Source organism: Mus musculus, chromosome 4, assembly GCF_000001635.26.
Source record: "Mus musculus strain C57BL/6J chromosome 4, GRCm38.p6 C57BL/6J".
Taxonomy (NCBI): domain Eukaryota; kingdom Metazoa; phylum Chordata; class Mammalia; order Rodentia; family Muridae; genus Mus; species Mus musculus.
The window spans coordinates 23,706,620-23,728,191 of record NC_000070.6 but is presented as its reverse complement, the minus strand read 5'-3'; the positions used below and the strand labels follow the sequence as shown (position 1 = coordinate 23,728,191).

Genomic DNA, 21,572 nt, shown 5'->3' with positions numbered 1-21,572 from the left:
ATGGTCTTCCATGCTACTCTACATTCTAATTAAGTAGAAGAGTAAATCAAAGCACACTGAATATTTTGTGAGGAACAGCTTGATTAAAATGTGCTAGAGAATAGGACTTGGTGCATGGGATGTGTTTTGGCAGGGTGCCTGTATTGGTACTGGAATGCTTAATAATTTCAAGGAAAGTTAGTTTTCCATGGCTTACAACCTGCTTAATGCAGGGGAGAGAGCTTGTAACTGTTTTGCCATCTCATCAGCGTGTGATACGGAATAATCACTGTGGTTGACTAACACTGATGGAAATCCTGGGCAGCCAGGGAGAGGGGACTGCAAATCTGACTGAGCATGGGCATTTCAGGTTGGGAAATATGTGTGACCTACTAAAATGAGGTATTGACTAATTCAGGAAGAAATGTTATATGGGCTTAATGTTCATCTTCATCCACACTGTAATGAGAAGGATTAGACGGCCTCACATATGTGGAATATTTATTTCAGCAATACAAGAAAATGTATTTCCCTAATATTTTTCCGTATGCACTAGGCCCTAAATTTTACACATGTGATTAATGTTTTAATTTGCTGTTCTAGTTGGATACAAGTTTACCATACAGTATAAATTACTTACAAAGAAATTTGCTTATATAGGGCTTAATTCATAAGCTGTTTAACCAGCTTGGTGGTATTACTCCTGTTTCTCCAGGAGACTTTGCAGCTGCACAGCTCAGTTCAGGATAAAAGCTATCACTTCTGAGAAAAAAGCATATCAATGGTTTAAATTGAAAAATTAAAGGTAGTACATGCTTTAATAATTATCATCTTCTTGGATATAAGAAAACAAAAACAATATTTTAAATTAAAAAAAGAGCACTAAAACCCTGACAATTAACTTAGTACTAGTTTTAAAAATCTAAAATAAGCAATATGTTGATAATTATCATAAGATTGATATGTTTAACTTGAACTTTTCAATTTCCCTGTTATTTAGTCTTCTAGTATTTTTGGCATTATTTCAATATTGTGTAGGTTAATTAAAATATTGGCATATGTGATGCAGACTCTGGTTTCAACCTAATTGATTCTGATCTTGTTTTTCTCAGAATAATGAGTAAATATTTTAGAAATGTAAAATCATATTAAGTAGCACAGTGTACCTAATGAATTTGAAAGGGAATGCCAATCAGTTAATACCTGTGATTTCAGCCTTTGTAGTTATCATGGGGAAGTAATGCCAATATAAGTCCTTATTTACATTTACTGTGAGAGTCTGACACACACAGAGTGTGAAATGCTTTGAAAACTTTAAAATAGCTTAGAAATAGTATTGTTCATTATTCTTAAAAGCACAAATAATCTTTCAGACAAAGGCTAAAGAAGACCATAGCAGGAAAGAGTCAGCAAAATCTAAGTTAGCAGCGAGTATAGAAGACAAGCATAGATTGGGCTTCACTTGAAATTTTGATGCATATGTAATTGTGTGTGTGTGGGGGGGGAGTCCTCTTATAAAGGCAAAGACAAAATATTATTAGTCAATTAAGCACAATGCATATTACTTCTAAAATGATAAAAACAGATGAGTGAATTACAAGGAACATAGACTATCTAGAGAAAAAAAAATGGCTTTATGCTGCTTCAATAGTATCATGTTTTTTGCTCATCCGGAAATTCTCTAGTGTCTACACAGATTCGATTTTTCAGAGTCATCTGGGAAAAAAAGAAATTTGTTTAGTCTGTAGTCAGCTTTTGGCAGTAGCTCATTTTGTTTAGCATGGTAATATTTGATAATTTCATAATTTATTTTCTATAACTTGTTTGGTACTTGCTAGATCATACACAATAAGAAAAAGGTTTTTGGAAAAAAAATGGTTCAAAGAAATGGCAAATATGTAAAGAAACAAATGAAGGTGGTACATTATCAAGTAGTTTGACTGAAAGCAATCTTGTTTTCTACAGAAGTCTAAGACTTAAGAGTAAGGGAAATTGCAAGCCCATAGAAACAAAGATCCTTGCCGACTGATTCCAGATATTACTGTTCAGGCTTTGTGTAAATGACTCCACACAGTTAGATATCACTTAATTTCATTCACAGAGGGGCATGTTATGTTTAGTACATGCTTACTATGGAGAATAAGTTTCTCAAGACGTTAGACACCAACAATCCAAATAACCCAATTAAAAATGAGGGGCTTGGGATCCATCTCAAGGGGATACACCAAGGCCTGACACTATTAATGATGCTCTCATGTCCTTAAAGTCAGGAAGAAGCCCAGCATGGCTGACCTCTGAGAGGCCCTACAAGCAGCTGCTTGAAACAGTCACAGATACTTACACTCAACCAATGGACTGAAGTTGGAGAGTCCTGTGGATGAATTATGAAAGGCTGAAAGAAGGTAAGGAAGAGGGTGTCCCCCATAGGAAGACCAGCAGTCTCAACTAACCTGGACCCCTGAGATCTCTCAGTCACTGAGCCACCAACCAGGCAGCATACACTACCTGCTCTGAGGACCCCGGCACATATATAGCAGAGGACTGCCTGGTCTGGCCTCAGTGAGAGAAGATGTGCCTAATCCTTGAGAGACTTGAGGCTCCAAGGAGTGTGGAGTCCTGGCAAGGGTGGGGTAGGGACATCCTCTTGGATACAAGAGGGAGGAAGAATGTGATGAGGTACTGTGGGAGAGGATAATGACTAGACGGTAAAAAAAATAAAAGTAATTTAAAAATGGGGTACAGAACTAAACAGAATTTTCAACACACGAATATCAAATCACCTAGAAACACTTAAAGAAATGGTCAAAGTTCTTTGTCAATAAGGAAATGCAAATCAAAACAGCTCTGCGGTTCCATCTTACACATGTAAACAAATAAAATGATTATTTTTTTTAAAAAAGAAAATCTCAAAACCACCTTAACTCTTAAAATGTTTCCTTTCATAATTTTTCAGAAAGAAGCCACATGTGAATTTGAAATAGGCATAAATTGCTATAAATAAAATTTGGGAAACTGAAGCCAATATATCTATTGAATAGACTATTATCTGAAATATAACTTCAGAAAATATGTGCTAGTCACCTTCATTATGATAAAGCCATGTGACTAATATTTTAAAAGAATAAGATGAGGTTTTATTGGTTTATCCATATTAAGTGCAAAACAAACAAATAGACAAAAATGCAAGAGATAGCACATGCTGAGAAGAATGTGGAGCAAGAGGAACACCTTTTCACTGATGGTGGGAGTACAAACTTGTACAACTACTTTGGAAATCAATTTAGTCATTTCACAGAAAACTGGGAATTGTTCTACCTTAAGGCCCAGCTATACCACTCCTGGACATATATCCAAAATATGGTCCAAAATACCACAAACACACTTGCTCAACTATGCATAGCATCTTTATTCGTAATAGCCAGAAACTGGAAACAACCTAGATGTCCCTCAGCTGAAGAATGGATAAAGAAATTGTGGCATATCTATACCATGAAATACTATTCTGCTGTTAAAAACAAAGACATCATGAATTTTGCAGGCAAATGAATGGAACTTGAGAATATCATAGTGAGCGAGGTAACCCAGTCCCAATAGGACATACATGATATGTATTCACTTATAAGTGGATATTAGCTATAAAAATACAGGTACCATGCTACAGTTCACAGACCCAAAGATGCCAAACAGGAAGGAAGATCCAAGTGAGGAAGTTCGAGTCCCATTTAAAAGGGCCAATAAAATAGTTATATTAGGCAAAGGGAGAGAAGGAACTAAGAGGGAGAGGGTCTGGGCACAGAATGGGGTTTTCAGGATCATGGTGGAAGGCTAAATGCCATAAAAATGAATGAAATCTGCAACTGATAGGAGTGAGGAGGTTGGGGAGGGGCATCTCCAGTACTAGAGAGTAACACTGTTTTAGATGCCCAAAAAGTGCTTGCTGACAGGAGCCTGATATCGCTGTCTCCTGAGACGCTTCCAGAGTCTGCCAGTCTGCAAGCCTATAGGTGGAACAACAATATGAACTAACCAGTACCCCCCAGAGCTCGTGACTCTAGCTACATATATATCAGAAGATGGCCTAGTCGGCCATCATTGGAAAGAGAGGCCCCTTGGTCTTGCAAACTTTATATGCCTCAGTACAGGAGAACACCAGGGCCAAGAAGTGGGACTGGGGGGGGGGAGTGGAGTTGGGTGGGAGGATATGGGGGACTTTTGGGGTAGCATTGGAAATGTAAATGAAGAAAATACCTAATAAAAAAATAAAAGCAAAAAAAATAAGGAAGAAGAAGAAGAAGAAGAAGAAGAAGAAGAAGAAGAAGAAGAAGAAGAAGAAGAAGAAGAAGAAGAAGAAGAGGAAGAAGAAGAAGAAGAAAGAGGCTGCATCTCAGACTTTCAGGATCACCAAGTCATTTTGGACCACACACTAAATGGATTCCACACAGACACATAAAACTTATGTTGAAAATAGGCAACACAATTTATTAATTCACAAGAAAGAATACAAGTGTCCTTCAATCCAAAATTCAGAAGTTAATCTTATTCTAGCTGAGTCGCCACATTATAAACTCTGTGGGTTTTCTCACGTAACTGGTGATATAGGGATAATGGGAGGAAGACAAATACAGAAGAATGAGAAAAGGTAGATAAAATAACTAAAGATACACATATGTAATTCCATGAAAAATTTTAGTCTGGTTAAACAATGCTCACCACAAGAGCCAAAGATCATGTAACAGAAACCCTAACACCACACATGGTAAGTTTGTTTTTGACCTGTTTGCCAGGCTCATCCAAGAGATTCCCAAAACTTTACATGTTTTTTTTTAGTTTTAATTTTTAATTAGATATTTTCTTCATTTACATTTCAAATGCTATCCCCGAAAGTCCCCTATACCCTCCCCCCCACCCTGCTCCCCAACCCACCCACTACTACCTCCTGGCCAAGGCATTCCCCCATACTGGGGCATAGAATCTTCGCAAGACCAAGGGCCTCTCCTCCTAATGATGGCCGACTAGGCCATCTTCTGCTACATATTCAGCTAGAGACATGAGCTCTGGGGGTACTGGATAGTTAATATTGGTATTGACCTCAGTTGCCTCTTGAGGTGGAAAGTAAGTCCTATTGCTGGTGACGTCATGGACTTCAGAAATGGGGCAAAGAGACTCTTGACCTGTGATTAACCTGAATATCTCTTCTCTGAGGAAACTGTACAAGCTTCCAATGGAGGAAAGCAACTAACCCTATCCAGCTACAGCATCTTTGTCAACCATGGCAACTATGACTAGTGTGGCATAATAACTATAGAGTGTGATAATGCCACTCATACCTTGGCAACAATAAACAAACTCTAGGCACACTTAAGTTTTTAACAGGAGGGAATTCATGCCTGCTATGGGTAAGCTAACCAACTAACTGCTCTGAGCTAGTCAGGAAGTAGATCATTAAGAATCTACAATAGACACTTTACTAAACCAGCATAATCCATAACTACATTCTAAAAATCTGTCCTGATGCTCACAGACAAGTTTAGTCCACACACTTCATAAATTTAACTTCTCTTTCCTACAGACAAAGACTGTTATAGAAAACCACAACCAATGAAAATGCTGGGTTATAGAGTCCAGGCTCAATGAATACATCTACAAAGCAACAACTGCTCAGGGAACATTGTGAAAGAGTAGGCAGAATGAGTGAATGAGCTAAAGGCAATTTGTTGTGAGCACATGTCTCTTAGTAATGTCAGAAGTGTTACATATGTAATACACATATACATATATGCATAAAACAAGTTTATGAAAAAGGGCAACTAATTCAAAAGATGACACGTAGGGAAGTATGAACAATTAAAAAGAGGAAAGAGAAGCGGGAAATGGTATAATTATATATGAAAATTAAAAAACTAAAATAAGTTTTCTACATTGAATGTAGAACACTTACCTTCATGTTAAAATAGAAATCTGAAAAACATTCTTTGAAATTCATTTAGATATATATGAGTAATATTTATTATTACTACAAATGAGAGCTAACCCAATAAGCATTTATAGTTAGAACCAGCTTAATCAGCTCTACTAGGAAATGGCTCTGCCAGACAGCCCTTCTAAACCTTCTCCCTGAATCAAGTTGATCCAATAATCTAAATGTTTTCAACATCTATGGTTGATTACAGAGCAAGCACTTACTTGAATCTGTCTAATCATAGTCCATTATCTGTAAATTTAGGAATTGTTACTACTTATTTGGAAAGCACAATTCAATAAAGAATAATTTTGCTAGTATTATGTAAAAAAGGAGGTTAATTAATAATTGTTTTTATTAATAATATTTTTTCCTTGCATTGCCTCTGAAGGTAGCAAAATATGATATTCCTGTAATACCTTTACCTTCATTGTTAATATTAAATGTTTAAGATAAAAAATCTTTTCCCACTTGTCATTTCTGTGTGTATGTGTATTTCTATTTTATGAACTAGAATCAAATATTTCTAAATAAAATATTATATTGAAGTCATTAAATTAATTTTCACTCATATAAATTTCAAAGAGGCTTAGGCGATAAAAAGGAAAATTTGTGCTAGAAAAATGAATTAGGAAGTTATACTATAATAACTTCACTAAAGGACCTTTGTTGTTAAAGATTAGTGCAAACATCACTGGAGTCCACGCTCACACTTATTAATGTTTGTTTTTTTTTTTCTGAGTAGATGCATATGTGCTTTTATAAGTAGAAAAATTTGGGGTTTTTTGTTTGTTTGTTGTTTTGTGTTTTTTTTGTTGTTTTGTTTTGTTTTGTTTTGTTTTTTGTTGTTGTTTTTTCGAGACAGGGTTTCTCTGTATAGCCCTGGCTGTCCTGGAACTCACTTTGTAGACCAGGCTGTCCTGGAACTCAGAAATCCGCCTGCCTCTGCCTCCCAAGTGCTGGATTAAAGGCATGTGCCTACATTCAATAGCACATTGAGATTTCATCTTTTCTAAGTAGAAGTGTTACATTAGTAAGATAATTTTAAAACTATTTAGTTATTTGTTTATTTTTATGTAGATGACTACACTGTCACTCTCTTTGGACACACCAGTAGAGGGGGTCGGATCCCATTACAGATGGTTGTGAGCCACCATGTGCTTACTGGGAACTGAACTCACTACCTCTGGAAAAGCAAGTCAGCGATCTTAACAGCTGAACCATCTCTCTGCTAACAAAATTCTGAAGGATATATTCTTGATAATATTTTCTTAACTGTCACCAAGCATGTATGATTACAAAAACACTATTCTAATGTTGGCGATGAGATATGAATCCAACACTCTAAATAAAATTTATAAGATATTGATGCTTTTGTCTATTGGGCTGCTTTAGTAAAACTTTCTATAGTGGGTCATTTATGAGAGGACTTTATTGCTTACAGTTCTGCAAGTTGAGATATTCATAGTAAAAAGGCTAGAACATGCAGTGTCTCAAAATGGCTAGTTTAATTCCTGTATTATGTCTCCTAATCTACTTTATGGAAGTCAGAAAGATAAGCAAGTCCTGGTCTGCTTTATCATGAGACTAATGCTTCTCTACCTTCATAAGCACATGTCCTCTAACAACTGTGTCTCCTGGTACCAACGTACGAATTTGGAAACCATATATATTCAAATTATTTAAACTTAGTGTGTGTCAACAGATGCAAAAATGATGTATGTTGTTCTACGTATAAACCATTCCTTGCTAATCTTCTGGTCATATGAATCTTCAGTAAAACCACAATAGCCATGGGATGACACAACCGTAGGCATTCATTCATTCTGCCATAAGTGTAGTATCTCCTTCTGAATAACGAAAGTGTTATCAGCAAGTGATTTACTGTGGACTACGTTCAGTGTCTGTGTACGTTGAGTTACTGCCTGAGATTGCTATGTTAACTTAAACCACCTAATTGTATCCCCCCTTTTAACTCAAAAGCTAATAAGCAAGCTTTATCTTTTGCATATACTTTCGTTCTTCAACCTACTTAATCTCATCCTTAACTCTGCAACCAATTCCTGCTTATTCTTGGTATCCTGATTCTACTACTTCATAAAATCTGCCATCTAACTTTATAAAACTGAGCACTGTGCCTGCCTGGCTATAGAGTCCTTAAACGCCATGATGCTCTTCCTGGACTGGGTGTTCTCATGTGTTGATTATACCCTCTTAAGACAGTAAGAAATAACCGGGTGTGGTGGCGCACGCCTTTAATCCCAGCACTCGGGAGGCAGAGGCATGTGGATTTCTGAGTTCGAGGCCAGCCTAGTCTACAAAGTGAGTAGGACACCCAGGGCTATACAGAGAAACCCTGTCTTGAAAAACCAAAAAAAAAAAAAAAAAAAAAAGACAGTAAGAAATCCCACTGAGTAGAGATTGTTTTCATTTTCATCATAACATTATCAGAGATTAGCACATCAAATAGAATATGACTCTGAATGATATAAATCAACAATAACCAAATGCATTTAGGGATTTTAATTTATAATTATCAAGTAGATGGAACATATTAAAAGAGAAAAATAATTAAAGGCTTATAGAACACAAATTGGTTCTGAAATTCAAAGTAAGGTTTACCTATATAGAATTCCAGGCAAGATCTAAAAGATGGTTGGAAGCGATTTTGTATTATTTAAAGAACATCAAATGAGGGATTTTGTATTATTTAAAGAACCACAAGTAATAGTCAATAATAAGGTATTGTAAACCTAAAATAAATACCTCCTGGCAATACATAATAATAAGGAAACCATGATCAGAAACAGTCAAGGACTTTCACACTATTCTCCATAATACACACATGGTGTGCTTTCTTTTTTTTTTTTTTTTTTGCTATTCGAGACAGGTTTCTCTGTGTAGCCCTGGCTGTCCGGGAGCTCACTCTGTAGACCAGGCTGGCCTCGAACTCAGAAATCCTCCTGCCTCTGCCTCCCAAGTGCTGGGATTAAAGGCATGTGCCACCACACCCGGCTTAGTGTTCTTAATTCAACAAGTGCCCAGACTGCAGCTACCTATGCCCTGGTCCACTACCAGTGGGAAAATAGCATTTTATGGTAACCACTGAGTTATGGTTTAATAAACAGGCTAACATGCACTCGGTTTCTCAGTACACTATCTTCACAATGAATTCTTTAATTCAAAGGAAAGTGCTAAGGAAAGGTGACTACGTTGATTATTTTGCCTTGATTATCTACTTTTTAAATAGATAACAAACACTCCTTACAATCAGAAATTACGCTGCAGTTTCTATGACTTATAGCATGTGATGACAACCCTGAACTCTCTCTGCCAAAAGATTGAAGCTAAGGATATCAACATCCCTTTCGTAGTTCTGCCTGAACACATGGCAGTAATGTACCATTGTGAATATTTGGCTGTTTATGTCTAACAATGATTATTTTAAAATCAGGTGGGAAAAAGATACTTGACTGCAAGTGATAGGAAACATGTAAACTTATTTTATTATTTCAGTTCATTAATTTTATATTGCATACATTTTCTTATAAATGTATTATATTAGAATGTGCATAAATTATATCTACTGGTATGTGTTTATAAGATTGGCTATATTAGTACACATATAAACAAAATATTGTACTATATGAATTGCAGTAATGCATTAGGCATTAGAAAATATAAACTAAAAATTCATTTTATACTACTTAGCTCAGAAATAAAACTTTAAAGTTATCAGAAATTCTACTATTTAATCTCTTCAAGCATTCACTTCCATCATGAATTTGCTTCTCTTTCCTATTTATTTTACATATATAAAATAAAATTTATATATATTCAATAATAACTATTATAATCATCTTATATTATCATGTAACAGTTATATAACAGAAATATTATATAAATATTATAATAATATTATTAAAAATATATTACATATACATGTATTTGTAGTAGACAACATGTAACTTAGGCTATATTGTTAATCAGTATGAGTAGTACTTAAGTATCTGCATGTCATTCGAACTACACAAACATACACACAAACACACACCATGTTTCTGTTGTGTCAGGGTCTTACCATGTAGCTCTGGATCCACTCTAACTCACCATGTAGAATGCTAAACACATGAAACTCAAGAAAAATGAAGACTGAAGTGTGGACACTATGCCCCTCCTTAGAAGTGGGAACAAAACACCCTTGGAAGGAGTTACAGAGACAAAGTTTGGAGCTGAGATGAAAGGATGGACCATGTAGAGACTGCCTTATCCAGGGATCCACCCCATAATCAGCATCCAAACGCTGACACCATTGCATACACTAGCAAGATTTTATCGAAAGGACCCAGATGTAGCTGTCTCTTGTGAGACTATGCCGGGGCCTAGCAAACACAGAAGTGGATGCCCACAGTCAGCTAATGGATGGATCACAGGGCTCCCAATGAAGGAGCTAGAGAAAGTACCCAAGGAGCTAAAGGGATCTGCAACCCTATAGGAAGATCAACATTATGAACTAACCAGTACCCCGGAGCTCTTGACTCTAGCTGCATATGTATCAAAAGATGGCCTAGTCGGCCATCACTGGAAAGAGAGGCCCATTGGACACACAAACTTTATATGCCCCAGAACAGGGGAACGCCAGGGCCAAAAAGGGGGAGTGGGCGGGTAGGGGAGTGGGGGTGGGTGGGTATGGGGGACTTTTGGTATAGCATTGGAAATGTAAATGAGCTAAATACCTAATAAAAATGGAAAGAAAAAAAAAAAAAAAGAATGGGCTGCTTCAAACTCACAGAGATTCACCTGTTTCTTACCACCAAATACTGGGATTAAGGACAGGAGAGACCAGCACAACCATGCTTTTCCTAGGCTAACTGTGTTTTGGATATTCCCAGACTTGAAGCTTTTTTTTTTTTCTTTATTTGTTGGTTGATTATTCTGTACTACTGACTTGCATTCAATTCAATGTCAAACTCTACTTATAATCTATTTTATAACACTTGAGTTATTTTCATTTTTAAAAAAAATGTTACAAACTTGACTGATAAAGGACTCAACATGACACTTTGTGTTTTATTCCTATTATGATTCTTAGAAACCACAAGGCCAGATTTCCCTCTAGGAATATGTTGTTACACAACTAACTGCCTTGGTATTGATGCTTTGTCAGGTAAGTTTTCACTTTTTAAAATGTCTTTGAAGAGAATATTGTCTTCCTATATACTTTGTAATACAAGAATCAACATAAAGTTTAGTAATTTTCTGAAAATAGTATAAGTTAACAAAACGTCTTTGAATACAGATTTCATGTTATTGAGGATAAAACACAGGACTTTTTACATGCTATACAAGAAAGAGCTCTACCATTAGTCTATACAATGTGTCCATAAAATAACACTACTTTTCATTAATTCACATTGCATTGTGACTTTGCTGCTTCAGTATAATGTGTTTTAAATTTTATTATATTTACAGTTTTTTAAGAATGAGTTTTCTTTTTTATTTCACAGGGTCTCATGTATCTCAGGCTGGTTACACGCTAGCAATTTACTGAAAAATAATCTTGAACTGATCTTCTGACCTCTAGCTCTTATTGGTAAAAGAGGCTGGCATATGCCACCATATCTGGTTTTCGTGGAATTTTTCCCTTTTACAAATTTCTATTAATTTATTGAAAATCTCTCATGATTATGTACTTTCATTTTTAGATAATTTTTCTCCCTCCAACACCTTCCATGTTAATTGTATGTCTCAAATTGATGTATTTCTATTCTTTAATTATTATATATTGTATTTATATAACTTATAAATAGAACTTGCTGAGTTCATTAAGTTCTTTTCGCACAGGTATTTATTTAGGGCTGACCACTTGGAATGGCATAGCCTATCTGGGGATTTTTCCTTGGAGAAAACAGATTCCTCTTCTCTTAATTACCTGTAAGTTTTTAGATGCATTTAAATACTGGAAATAACCTACACCATCTAATTAGACTCAATGACCACTCAATAGAAGGGAAATCTAGCAAATAACATATGGCTGCTATGGCCCTAGACCCTTGAAGTGAAGATACAAGTGCCACTTCCAAAACAAGAATAATTGCTAAATGCATTCACAAAATTTATCCTTGTGTCTATAGACGAATGTGGCTCTCTTCAAGGAAGCTTCTTTTTGCAGCAGATAAAAATAATCATGTAAATGAAATAAATACCCAATAAAAAAAGAGAAAAAGTAATCATGTGAAATCACAGCTGATCAAAAGGTAGATAACAACTGACTGTGGATGCCCATCCACCATTGATATATCTACAGCACATCCCTCATATATAAGGCTTGGAGAACATTCTGGAATAGATTGCAGAGATCTTGTGAGAGCTAGAGGAACAGAATCTCCTATGAGATGGTGTCGATTATGTGTGGAGGGAAAGCTGCACCCATGAAATTTCAACAATATGATTTTCTAGGCAAGCCCTGAACATGACACCAGTTGACATGCTAGCATAATGGAATTTTTTAAAATAACCTGTCTAAAAATATTTCTTTTATAAAATAATTGTGTATGTCACTTACATTTTCTTCTTGTTTTAAAATAAAATCTTGTTAAATGTAAAAATATGAGTCAAATCTCCAAAATGTTCTCTTCTTTGTCTTACAGTGACTCTGGCTCTTTGTAGGGAAAGAATAGAAATCCTATCAATAGCATGGTTCACAACCACCAGCAAATCTCTGCTCTCCTTCAGGTCAACAGTCTCTTTAGAAAACTCCACAGTATGAAGAAAATATGTGTTGTCTTTCTTGCCTCGCTTAGTTAATGGAACTTAGTGGTCTCGTTATATTATTTTGTTGCAAATAACCTTTTTCTTTATTGGTGAAAAATGTTCCATTGTGGATACGTACCATATGTTTTTAATTCCATTGCTGAGTGGTGAAATTGACTCCATACTTGAGCTATTGAGAGCAATGCTAAAGATAGGAATATAGGAAGATAGGAGTTCAAATATCTCTTCAGTATTCTGATTCCATTTTTGTAGCTATATCCTAGACATTAGAAAGCCAGTGTATATAAGAGAATTATTTTGGATTATAGTATTATTATTATTATTATTATTATTATTATTATTATTATTATTATTATTATTATTTGGTGAACCATTTCGGTGGAACAATCCTCCCCCATTGTACAATTGTGATATGATTCTTCCACTTTAAAGTGTGATGCTAATAAGGCTTTAATTTTAGATCTTTCCCTTTAAAAACTTATATATAAAATGTACAACTAAGAACACCAGATGTCAAATAGTACTTACATTCTACTGAATATAACCTTTGGTAAAGAACTAATCCAAAGACCCTGTTTTGAACCCAAATTGCTCTTTCTTAGTGGTGGCTCTTCAACTTTCAACCTTGTTTGAAACTTTTTAATGCAAAATTCATCTTAAAGTAGGCGGGGAGGGGTGGGAATAGATCCTTTTGTAGGAAGGTTTTCTTCAGTTTGCGTGTGTGTGTGTGTGTGTGTGTGTGTGTGTGTGTGTGTGAGAGAGAGAGAGAGAGAGAGAGAGAGAGAGAGAGAGAGAGAGAGAGAGAGAGAGAGAGAGTGAAACCCAAAATAAAAAAAATTTCAAGATGACAACTTTAATGAAACTGCTCCTTGTGTACCACGGTATTATACTTCAATAGAGTTGTTAAACAAGATCTCTATTTCCACCCACTGTTATGCAGTTATCAACCCAATCAAAGCCCTACTCATTGTCTTTTAATTCAGAAGTGATTAGCAATTGCTAAGAAGTCACCTTATCTCAGTAAAACATGAGTACCAACTCAGAGTAAATATTTTGGTAAACAATTATTCTGTCCTTGCAGATTCAGCAGTGTGCTAAATTATGCATAATCTTGCATAAGTAATAAGTGAAGGTAGCTTAAATTCAGGATTTTTTTTTAAACCTGACCTATTTCTTTCAATGATGTTAGCTGCTTAAATCATGTATGAGCTTTACCGTAAGGCTTCAATGAGTAGCTCGGGTAGAGAAACTTCAGTAATAAATTTCGGGGGAAGACACATTTTTTGACAGGCTTAATGCAACACATACAGAGTCTGGAACTCACACTCTGGGAATTTAGAGCAATCCCTGCAAAGCAGCTTTTCCCTGTTACATTAATAGAGAAAATGAAGTATGAAAGTCCTCAGGAATTACTGCTAGGTGTAATTTAAATAATTTACCAGAAGACAGTTCAGCACATGCATAGAACAGGGGCATACAGAGTTTGCCATAAGCAGTTTATAAATAAACTATATTCTGCTGAAGTAAGTCAGGCATAAATTATAACCATTCCTTTTGTGGCTGTAACCCGTTCTTCATTGTAATAGTTATTTAAAAAAAATTCTGGGTGATGACCTTCCCCTGGAAATCACAGGCGCTGCTGCCTTGTACCTTGCTTATGAGCTGCCGTACGGTTAATGGTTCGGTGGATGTGAGATCAAAGTAAAATTATTGCTGCTGGAAATAAAGAAGAATGTATTACATACCTCTAAACAGAATTCTAGAAGAATCCTTTAGCCTGGTTGGGGGCAGGGAGAGATTTGGGTCTGTAGAGCATCAAGGAGATTCAGGTTGTTTTATGAAAGCTTTCCACCTCGGAGAAAAGGCAAAAGAAAAGATGGATTTTTCTCTTTCTTCCCTTGAGTGTTATGTCTTAAATTATCAAACTGAAGTGAAATACTTAAGGCAAATATAAAACAAAGACTCAAATTTATGTCGAAATTCATTGTAAAATATAAATTTCAGGATAAAAAAAATCTGCCATCCCAGAGAGTACAGTACTATCAAAGACCACAGGTAATGTAATGGAAGTGCAGGATTTCCTAAAGAAAACTGGGTATTTTGGAGAGATTCTGTTAATTATAGGTGATCTAGAGAGTTCTATAACTTTTAATTTCACTAAGCTGTCTACTGACAGAAACAAACTCCTGAAAAAAATAGAGTGGTTAGAGTGTGATTCACTATAATCCTAATGCTAAATAGGAAAGACAGGAATGTTAATCTTCATAAAGTCACTCTTAAATATATTAAAAGCATACTTCTTGTGATTTAGAATACTATACCTTGTGGTCGCACAGATCTCCAAGTGTATATGTATGTATAGAACTATTTGATAGACATGATACATACATAGTTAGATACATAGATGATAGACTAATAGAAGATAAACTGTTGATAGATTGACATGTAGATAGATGATAGATAGATAGATAGATAGATAGATAGATAGATAGATAGATAGATAGACAAATAGGCAGATAGATATAGTTTTTATCTAAGACTGAATATACCATACAGGGGCTGAATAGAGGAGAGCTTAGAGGAACAGAATTATGCTTTTATTTTTATAATAAAATTTGTCTTCATTTCTTCAATCTGAAAATGCCTTTTAGTAAAGAAAATGTTTTCTGAGTTTTCACCTGTGTGGTGAAATTAAACGGTGGTATGAGGGGTGGGGGTGAAGAAAGAAAATTTTATTATTGTCAATGGAAAAATCAAGTTAGCTTTCAGCTGTTTAGATTTGAGTGATGGTATGTTTATACAATGCTCGTATGGTCTTATAAAATTTCATTGATTTATGTTACAAGTTGTGGTGAGTCTGCATTGTAAATTTTAGAACAGAATTCTAAAACCCAAAGCATGGTTTTTATTGATTATAATAGTAAATTTTAAATCATTGATTAAATATTTAAATAGTAACATGTATAAGTAACTCCCAAAATTCTCATAACCTAAAAAAAAAAGCACCCCAACATGTATTTGGACTTTAAATTGTCTGACTACAGGGAAGAAGTGAAGAGATTCTAACAAACACATGCCTTTGATATGCAAAGAATATAAACAAGTGTATAATTGCTGCTGAATATTATTGCTGTAATGAATTTAATTTTATAGGCTGGAGACATGGTTTAGTGCTAAAAAGTGTATACTGTACTTCCAGAGCACCCAAGTCAGTTGTTAGCTCTGACATGAGAACTAACAAATACTTGTAATTCTGCTATTGGATGATTCAGTGCCTTTCCTCCATGGAAACTGCAATCACACATATACACTGCACAAACACACACAGACACACAGACAGACAGACAGACACACACACACGAGTCAAATAGAACATTTTAAAGAAAAATAATTTTAGTTTCATAGGTAACATGATTCATACAAGATGAGTATGTTCCTATATACCTATTATAGTTGCAAATTTCTCAGTATATTTAAAGAATGTTGAAAGTCTTTCTGAATTTTAGAGAGAACATTTAAGAAATATGAGAAATTACTCCTTAATGTCCAGATGATGTTACATAAAAAAATCTAACATGTACGCGCTGCATCATTAATATCTCTCTAAGCAAAAATATTCACTGAGTGTGATAACTGTATGAAATTTTTTATACAAAGACTATTAGTAGCAAAGCTGAGCAGGTTGGAGAAGTTATCTGTCTACTTACTTGTGTTGCTGGTGAAGGGGAGCCTACTGTGGGCCACCAGAAAAAATTGGAATAGTCAGAAGATAAAAGGAAGTTACAAAGATATCAGGGTATACAAGATATGTAAGAGAAAAAATAGTGACAAGAATATAACAAGTTCACAGCTTGACTGTTTCTGCTTTGGCCAGTCTAGGTTGGCATGTACTAACTCAGCTTTGTGCCATTAGTTTACTTATTATAAATCCACAGTCAGAATCCATATTTACAATAGAATTCTTCTTTACTAGTTTACAGATTTGGCCCTTCTATAAAAGCCTAAGAAAATTGTTCCTCATGTAGAGTTGATCCCTTCCAAATAGTTTCTTTATCATTGTATGTTTCCACATTAACACATTGAACATTGTTCCATTCAAAGTCTGGCACCCTCTCTCATGAGACTATATAAATGCTCAATGAGAGATAAAAATCTGATTCAACCATAGAAAATATCTATTGCAATAGGCCATGTTAGCATGTGCATGTACATGTCCGTGTGTGTGCACACACAAGTGTGTCTGTGTGTGTGTGTGTGTGTGTGTGTGTGTGTGTGTGTGTGTGTGTGTGTGTGTGTGTTTGTTGTAAGCCTGCCCGCGGCTTACAAGGACCAGGCACACCAGGGAGGCAGGCTGGGGTTGAAAGAGACTTAGACAGCCAAGAGGTTAATGGAGCCAAGACATGATTCTGTTCAAGGCTCTCCATTTACTAAGAGAGTGTACTTATAAAAGGGGAAGGCCCATCCCCACCAGTCCATTCTTGGTGTCTGGAGCCAGCCTGTAGGTGATGGTGCAGAATAGGATGTTCCTCCTGAATGTATCAGGTGCTTCTCAGCAGGTAGCAGTGTCTTGGAGAGAGCAGTGGCAGGTGGCTGAACAAAAGAGCCATCGGGGTCGGAAGGCTCCACCCTAGGTAATTTTCTTCTCAGTGGCAGCAAGGTCTAAGTCTGGATCAGTCTGGATCAACCTGCTTCAGGGCTGAGGGAGGCTACATGTGTTTGAAACATTCTAAAACTCAAACCCACATCTAAAGTTCTATAACACCTAAACTTAAATAAATTGTACAGTACTCATTACTTTTATGTTGGATTATACAATGTTTTCCCATGAATACTATCTACTATATCAAAAGGAATAGTTTAATAAATACTTCATGATCGAGTTATAGTTTTTCAATGTTTATTTAATCTATTGTATGTGTTTGGATGTTTTGCCTACGTGTAGGTTGGTCTATGCATCATGTGCATGCTATGTATAGAGAGACCAATAGAAAGCATCAGAACCCTTAAGTTATCGATAGTTGTGTAGCCACGTAGGTGCTGAGAATGGAACTTCAGTCTTCTGAAAGATCAACCAGTGCCCGTAACCTCTTAGCCATCTCTACAACCCTCAAATAATTTCTTTGGGGACAAGAAATATGGTTTTATTTTCATTTCTATCCCCGTTTTAGACTCCAAGAAGTTTGCTAAAGATTGCATGATGATTTTATGTCTATAATACCAGCATTCAGGAGGTAGATTCAGGATGGTCAGCCTGAATTTAAAAGCAGCCTGAGCTACATGGCATGGACCAGGTACCCAGGCTTCATAGTAAGACCTGATCTCAAGGAAAGGAAATAAAACCAAACAATTGAATGTACATCTGCTTAATGCTAACTTTAAAAATGTAAACAATCTATCTTAAAAATAAAAAAGAATTAAAATGATAAGCAACAAAAAGTAAATGAATACCATGTAAATGAATCTCCCATAATATTTATTTCATATGGAATAATACATTGTAATGCTTGAACAATATAGACAAAGCTTTTACACCTAATGTTAGGGGAGCCCATTCATACAAAATGAGTTACCAAATCACTCTGGTCACCTTTTCTTGATGAAATTTTACTTTAGTTTATTATATGAATGTCAGTATAGCAAACAATTCATATGCAATTTTTAACATACTTCCTTTCTACTTGAAACTTTATACAGAGATAACTATGCAGTAGGTAAAGTGACACTTTCTGAGAGTGTGCTGTGTACCAGCAAGACTATGCTTCTTGCTTAGACACACAGAGAGAGAGAGAGAGATAGAAATAGAGATAATAAGGTACAATTTAAATTCACATGTACCATAGCGTGGACAGGCTTAGAAAAACATTTTTAAAAAGTACTTCATATGTAGGCTCTGAAGGTCGATGGCATAACACCAGGCACTTCCATAGCCAAATGTAACTTTTGAAATTTTACTGATTATTAATAAGGGAGTTTTCTCACCTGTACTGAGAGTTTACATAGATATTATCATATTTCTTTTTCTATAAACTTCTGCTTAGATCAGATATGTACAGACAAAATATTGTAGCAATTTAACTATCTTCAATAATGATGTTCTTCATAAACACACATTTTATTATTGAATTGAAACTCTAGTGGATTAAGTAATGTTGACATGAGATTAGTTCTTAATATGCAATTTATAGATTTTAGACATGACGAAACAGTAGTTAAAAGAATTCTATCAGTATCATTATAATAATATAGAAAATAATGTGCAAAATAGAATCACTATCATGATCCTGATCTTTGGAATCAAATTAAAATAAGAAAAGTATCATGTTTCTTTATGGATCAAGTTGGGATCATCTAATAGAATAAGTTTTGTCACTTAGATTGTTGCCGAGAAAATCTTAGAATATGATTAATGAATGCAATCCACTTTTTACTGTGTGTATGTGAAGATGCTAGTTGGGTCTTTTGCTGTAGAAATAGTATCATTTCCAGTGTGAAGAGAGTAACAATTCCCACTAAAACAAAGAGCTTAAGCATGATAACAGATCTTAGAGCAAAATGAACATAATCTGAGTGGTCTAGCCAAAAGAATAGTATTTAATAATAGATTTAACACAACCAGGATTATTGTATTAGCAAAGAAATACAATCCTTTGAAGAAATCATGGCTCTTTCTACCATGTTATCTTTAAATGTTATGTATTATGTAGGCCATAGCTTAGCTTTTATCTCTATCTTGTAAGCTGACCTTTTCTCAGTTTGACCAGTGAGATTCGAAGTTCCCTATGGTAATAGTTACCATTCACTGTGTATATAAATTATTTGGAGGACATTTACATATGGGTCCTAGTTCAATAGATGTATGTTCATGCTTGATAAAGAGTTTTCCCAACATGTGTGACAGTCTGGGTACTCCAGAGATAGGAAGTGGATTGATGGGTCAGGAAGTTTTATAAAAAGCATTCATTTTGTCAACAGAATTATGTTTGATAGATAGATAGATAGATAGATAGATAGATAGATGATAAGTAAGTAGATAGAGACAAAAAGTCAGGATGTTTCTCATGAAGCTGATTCAACATAGAAAACTGCAGGTTCTTCTGACAATTGTATTTTATGTGAAAACAAAAGCAGTTAGTTAAGAAGTACGTTTTTTTGTTTGTTTGTTTCATAATAAGGACCGGAATGTCATAAGCAAATGGAAAGGTATAACTAAAATAGGGATAAATATTAGGGGTAAAAGTGCCCCACTTGGGGGTCCAGCCCATAAACAATCACCAAACCCAGACACTAGGCAGATGCCAACAAGAGCATGCTGACAGGAGCCTGATTTGGCTGTCTCCTGGGAGGCTCTCCCAGTGCCTAGAAAATACAGAAGTGGGTGCTCACAGTCATCCATTGGACGAAGCACAAGGTCACCAATGAAGGAACTAGAGAAAGTAACCAGGGAGTAGAAGGGGTCTGAAGCCCCATAGGAGGAACATTGATATGAACTAATCAGTACCCAAGAGCTCTTTGGAACTATACCACCAGTCAAAGAAAACACATGGGTGAATTTGTATATGTAGCAGAGGATGGCCTAGTCATTCATCAATGGAAGAAGAGGCCCTTGGTCCTGTGAAGGCTCTATACCCCAGTGTAAGGGAATGACAGGGCCAGGAAGTGGGAGTGGGTAGGTTGGTGAGCAGTGGGACAGGGGAGGGGATAGGGAATTTTTGGAGGGGAAACTTGGAAATGGGATAACATTTGAAATGTAAATAAAGAAACTAATAAAAAAAAAATAAAAGCAGGCTTGGGAATGAACTTAAAAAAAAAAAAAAAAAAGACATCCTAAATCTATGATGTCTAAGAAACATCAAGTACAAGCAGGGAAGGTTGGTGGGTGAAGGAAAGCTTACTTGTATGGTTCAGGGTCATAAAACAGTCATAAAAATCAGATGGAGGAAGGGAACTGGGAGTGAGAGGAGATGGGGCAGATTCAGGAACAGGTGTGGGATGGGACAGGAGAGATGGCAAGGTGGCCATGATAATGAATGGAAATCTGCAACTGACGGGGATGGGGAGGTCTGAGACATCTCTAGGACAAGACAGAGACCTGGGATAAGGAAGGTGCCCAAAAATCAATGGGGGTGATCTTGCTGGTGATTCACAACATGGGGGATATAGAACCTGAAGAGGAATCTCCTGTAGCCAGACAGGAACTCCAGTGGAGCAATAGAGACACTCACCCACTCACTAAACTTTCTATCCAAAATTTATCATGTCTACAAAAGATGCAGGCATGGGAGTTGGAACAGAGACTGAGGGAATGGCTAACCAACAACCAGCCCAACTTGAGACCCATCCATGGGCAAGCACCAATCCCTGACACTATTAATAATAATGTCATTATGCGTACAGACAGAAACCTGTCATGGCTGTCCTCTTAGAGTCTCAACCCAGCTATTGAGTTCCAGGGGCAGGAAGTAGGCCTCCCTGCACATATATAGCAGATATGCATCTATGTCTTCATGTGAGTCCTGAACAGCTGGAATGGGGATATACTGAAAGCTGTTGCCTATACTTGGGATATGTTCTTCTAGCTGAGCTGCCATGTCTGGCTTCGGTGGGAGAGAAAGCATCTAGCCCTGTGGAAACTTGAAGTGCCAGGGTTGTGGGATACCCAGGGTGGCCACACCAGCTCAAAGTAGAAGGGGATGGGGAATGCGTGAAGGACAGTGGGAGGGGGGTGACTGGGAAGTGGGCAGGGAGGAAGATGTAAGTGGATAAGTAAAAAATAAATAAATTACATCTAAAAATGAAAGAATCATCAAGTGGAAATGCTACAGAAACAGTTCAATATTATGGGATTGTCATCTGCATTTTA

General features: G+C 36.1%; 1 long non-coding RNA gene across 8 annotated transcripts in view; it reads left to right on the top strand.

The window, feature by feature from the left end:
* Gm31145 overlaps nucleotides 1-21,572 on the top strand; it is a 145,238-nt gene that overhangs the window by 106,861 nt on the left and 16,805 nt on the right. For 3 of the 8 annotated variants that reach the window (XR_390444.4, XR_881155.3, XR_881156.3), the window contains exons 4-6: nucleotides 2,246-2,381; nucleotides 11,031-11,105; nucleotides 11,446-12,984. The exons of 1 other annotated variant lie outside the window; for it this stretch is intronic. This is a non-coding gene — a long non-coding RNA (predicted gene, 31145). Of the gene's footprint in view, nucleotides 1-2,245; nucleotides 2,382-11,030; nucleotides 11,106-11,445; nucleotides 12,985-21,572 lie in introns of those variants that run through there. 4 more of the 8 variants (XR_881157.1, XR_390442.2, XR_881158.3 and 1 more) reach the window with 4 other exon arrangements.